The sequence below is a fragment of the Carlito syrichta genome, unplaced genomic scaffold (assembly GCF_000164805.1).
Source record: "Carlito syrichta isolate Samal-C Ts95f unplaced genomic scaffold, Tarsius_syrichta-2.0.1 Scaffold315831, whole genome shotgun sequence".
NCBI lineage: Eukaryota > Metazoa > Chordata > Mammalia > Primates > Tarsiidae > Carlito > Carlito syrichta.
In genome coordinates this window covers 1173762-1179116 of record NW_007259927.1, presented here as the reverse complement: position 1 = coordinate 1179116, position 5355 = coordinate 1173762, and positions in this window count along the sequence as shown.

Sequence of the window (5355 nt, the reverse complement as noted above, 5' to 3'; positions counted from 1 at the left end):
ACTGAGGCAGAAGGATCACCGGAGCCCAGCAGGTGGAGGCTGCAGTGGCCGGGGGTGTGCCACTGACTCCAGTCTGAGTGACGGAGTGAGACTCCAACTCAAAAAAAAAAAAATATATATATATATATATATAAAATAATATGATTGCAAAATAAAAGATGGAACTGCAAATGGTCAATTTGCAAAAAAAAAAGTCATTGATATGTGAGAATAAAAGACACACTTGCACTATTGGGTACAATGTACACTATTTGGGTGATGGGTACACTAAAAGTCCAAATTTCACCACTATGCTATATAACCATGTAGCACAATTGCACTTGTAGTGCTTAAATCTATAAACAATGTTTTAAAATGCATGCAATTATTATGCATAATATGTATTTAATACTTACTTTGATACAGCCAGATGATGCCTATACTACTTTGTTTAACTCTCAGACCAACTCTAGAAGGTGGACATGATTAAAATAGTTGTACCGTAAATGTTTCATCATTTGAATGGCGAAATTTCATAATCTGTTCAAAAATACCCAGTTAACAAGTGAGATGAATCGATTCAAGCCAGGTGTTTCTGACTCCCAAGGCTCCACTCTTTGTGGCCCTCTACTAACTACAATCAAGAGATGCCAGTTGGATATCAGTTGAGCGATGCACATCATTGGTGGTGTAAAAATCCTCTAATCTTACAGTCAGGCAAGACGCTAATTAGCTGCAGATAAAACTTGTCAGTCTTTTGATGCTGCAAATTTAGATATTTGGACACATCTGGTTAATTCACAGAACTTTTACTTTTCATCCAGATGGCTTGTCATTATAAATGTCATAACATAAACACAACCAAACTTGAACTGCTCCAGCTTTCCTAAATGAACCTCAAAGCACACATTGCTCTTCAGAAGCATAATGTTGATTCTGATATGCTATCATCTTTTGTGTGGGGCCCCATCATTAAAAACTTTTGATGCTTCATTACAGGACTACAGAGCTGGAAAATAGAAACTTGAATGGATGAAAAATGTTGGAGTTTCTTTCTGAAAAATGTAGAAACTGAGAAGTATCATTAGTGTTGCAATCACCTCTGTAGACTGAGGAACTTCTGTTGATTCAAAGAATGCTGGTCTGTCTGCTCTGAGAAGAACAAGATGAAAAGAGATCCAGACCCCAGTGAAGGTAAAACATAGACATCATAGGAGTAATCGCAATGAATTCTGCCCACTAGGCAAATAATAAGACAGGAAAGCTACAAGGTTTGTTTCCCTTTTTTAAACTGTTTTAGCTGTGTTTTTCCATAGAAATTTGAGTATAAGTTTGTCTATGTCCACACACACACAAAAAAAAACCACTGGAATTTTAATAGGAATTGCATTTTTTTGTATTGACTTTGTTCTACAACCACTAAGTAAAAAACAGCTTTATTTATTAGTAGATACTGGCACTTAAACAGGACATAATCACCGACAAATACAGGTATCTCGATGAACGCGTTCCTCTCCGATGTTCCACAGATTCTACAAGGGTGTGGTCAGGCTTTATCTGAGGAATAGGTCTATAGGGTATGATGTCATATGCCTGGGAACTCAGTAGTCAATATTTTTTGTTTTCAGGTAGACAGCAATCATGTGTCAACACGATAAGCTTTGCCATCCTTTTTCAGACACTCTGAACCACTAGAAGCCACAACATCTTGTGGGAACTGAAAATTAGTACCCATCTGTATTCATACTCTTGCAGAATTAAGATCAGTATGACTTGATCGGTCCTCTTTGGAGAGGAATGGGCATCTCAGCTAATAGTCTTTTATTTTACACTGATGAATGTTAAGCTTTGATCCAAATCCATCATAATTAGAATCAGATAATAGAGTTCTGTGTGAGGCACCGGTAGCTGCCTTCAGAAAATCAAGTGGATTGTAATTAAGAATTGATGTGATACTTGGCAGAACCACAGATCTACTGGGTCACTCTCTGCATGTTCTTTGTGTAGAACCATCCACAGGAAGCAGCTGGAGTTCCAAAAGGACATTTGACTAGTAAATTGACTTGATTGATTCAAATTTGATTACATACTGGAAACACATTTAGTTCAAGTTAAGCACATTAATATATATCAGTTAGAATAAAGACCCAATTCCTTCTTTGTTATTCATTAATAAAACTTAATTACTTCAACAAAACATTAATGAAGAAAAAATATTGGCTTGCATAATTCATTTGGAAAAATTAATTAATTGTTTTATTAAGGGCAGCCTGTTCCACAAAGTAATTACTGAGGTTTTGATGGAGAATTGCTTGATGTTATTTACTCAGCAAGCTGTTGTTTACCTCTTTCATTTGTTATGCATATAGCTTTTTTCTTCTACAGAAGGAAATTAACTATAACTTGAAATAATGATTATAACTATGTACTTATAATTGATAAGGTGTCTGTATTTTAATATGATGTTTACTAAATTCAACCTGTATTACAAAGATAGAAGGCTCATTTAGTGACAACATTCTGCTCAACTCGATTTTCAACACAGTAATATTTGACAAATAATGTCCTTATTTAGTGGGTAACTAGAAGGCATAAATAAGATAAAGTAAACTTTAGGAAATTAGTATCACAGTTTTCCTTTTCATTAGGCAAAGCCATGGTTTGTTAATAGTTTAATATAAAAATGCAAGAAATAAATATTTAATGTGAAAATTACAATATTTAATGTTTTCTGAAATGCAATATTCAAGGTTGTGTGAATGAGAAATTAAACATAAAGCTGAATCAATAGTTTAGAATTCTAATTTTCTTTCAACTTCTTTTTTACTTTATGACTTTGATCTACATACTAAGCTCCTTATATCTATTTATGTAAAATAGAAATGTTAACATAAAAACTACTGGTAAGTATGTGCTGACTAGTGACTTAATTGTCTTGACAATTAATACAATAATAAATATTAATACTACTTAAATTAATTTTTTTTTTTTTTTTGGGTTGGAGTCTCACTCTGTCGCCCAGACTGGAATGCACAGTGACCGCTCCCGGCCACCGCAGCCTCGACCTGCTGGGCTCCGGCGATCCTTCCACCTCAGCCTTCTGAGTAGCCGGAATTACAGGCATGTGCTACCATGCCCAGCTGATTTTTTATTTATTGTAGAGATGATGTCTCGCTTCCCAGGCGGGTCTCGAACCCGCGGGCTCAGGCAATCCACTCACCTCAGCTTCCCAAAGGCATGGGATTACAGGCTGAGCCACCGAGCCCGGCTTAAATTAATTCTTAATGCAATGTCTTAAATTTACTTTATCATTCAATTCAACTACAAAAGAGCAAGTGACTTTTTAAAAATTATAAACAGGTGATCAGAAGCGATCCTATTTTTAAAAGATAATTCATTATCTGCTGTGAATAAGTGAAGGTATTTCTACATTGAATTGCTTAAAAGAGACTTTCATTCCATTACAGGGTAGATTATTCTGCAGGTAATAGCAAGAACACTTGCATAATAGCAGTATGTTTCATTAAGATAAAAAAAGATAAAACCTGAAGTCGTGGCGTTCCAAAATAAATCAGTCCGGCTCTACGCTGATCAGTTTTAGCTTCTTCATTACTATGTAGATATGATGGATATTTTTCAAAGCCTAGTTTAGACAAACTGTTCAGAAAGGAATGAGTTCTCCTGATCAAATGAAAATTAAGGTGAAAACAGATGTCCTTTCTCCCTCCTCCATGGAAATATTTAAGAATAAGACACAATTATTTCTGAGAACTGTTTAAGTCCTCTCAGGATTTTTCTCCTTCATACATTATGCAGAAACGATTTCAAACTCAGCCTATCTCAGAGGGATGGAAGATAGAGAAAAATAAATGAAGGCATGCCACTGACTATCATTCTTTCTGGAGACAGAAGGCGCATGTCTGCTTGAGTCTCTTTTTTCTACTATTCCACAGAAGCTGATGGTTTAAACCATTTTTTTTAAACACTGGATTTCTCCACTTTATTCATTTCTCAGGTAACCACAGGATGGCAGCATAGGACGATAAATCAAAATTGATTGCTTAATTCAAAATCATCCACCAGAGGTTATTAATCAGTCTTGAATCTTTTCCTGCCCTACCACATGGAACTAGTAGCAAATTCATTCATGGAGAAAGTGTGTGTGGTATTTAGTTCTACCCATGTGTGGTTGCAATGACACCTCGCCAAGTAATTTCTCAATTTAATCCAGTAAAAAGAGCATAACAGAATCTGTCTTTCATGCTGTAGTATCACAGTATGATCAATCTGAACATGATTTTGAGTGAGAAATACGATAGCTTCAGAGAAGATGTAAAAGATGTGTCCATGACAGCCATAGGGCCTGCTTGCTTGGGAAATCAATGCTCAGTTTCTTGTCTCTGCTCCCAGAGAAAAGAATTTTTGCACATTTCATAATGACAAAATTGAAATGGGCAAAAATCCATTCTGATTATATCAAGTTATTTTGGTTCATTAACATAGAATTTTTTGTTCTCCCATTATCTGCTGTAAAACGAGACAGAATTTGTTTCCAAGCTGGACGAACTAGTCAATGAATTTTAGGTACTTTGTAAAGTTCAAAAAATTGACATCTTTTCAAAAATTACTTTGGGTCTGTAACACCTATAATCTGATAATATATAATATTTTACTAATATTTATATATTTTTGCTTTATATGTACTTACTATTTTCTCACACGCCTACAATTACTTCAAATGTTAGAAATCCTTAGAAATCCTCACTGAGAACAGCATTTTACCTAAGGAATGTTCCCTAAAGAAATGACTTATAAAAAGGTTCCTTTTGGTGTATTATGCATATTCTTCCTTTTGAAGAGAAGGGATATACACATTACCATATTAAAAACCTAAAAAATCCTCCAGAAAAAATTAAACAAAACACGATTTTACCTTTTATAAATTCAGCCTTTTCAACTCTGCTATTAACATGCACTAGGAGATGCTGATTTTGACACCACAAATACTGAATATCCAATCTACTTAGTTGTCAGTCTAGAATATTTGCTAACTGTAAAAACACCATCAAATCCCAAGATTCCTGAAAAAATTACATCAAATTCTATTTTTAAAGTTTAAAGTTTAAGACTCATAATCTTAACTAAAATAAACCATTCAGTTTATTTAATTTTTTATGTGAAAATTGTGCACCATACTGTAACTTTGAAATTAACTGTGAAAACTATCAAATTTATCAATATATATTGCCATCTAGTGGCCATTTTCTAAATCTCAGTTTGGACTCAAGTGGACATTTTGTGCAAGTATCACTCTGCAGTAATTACAACCAAAAAGAGAATTTTAGGATAGATCACCACTAAACTCAGGCTAACTTA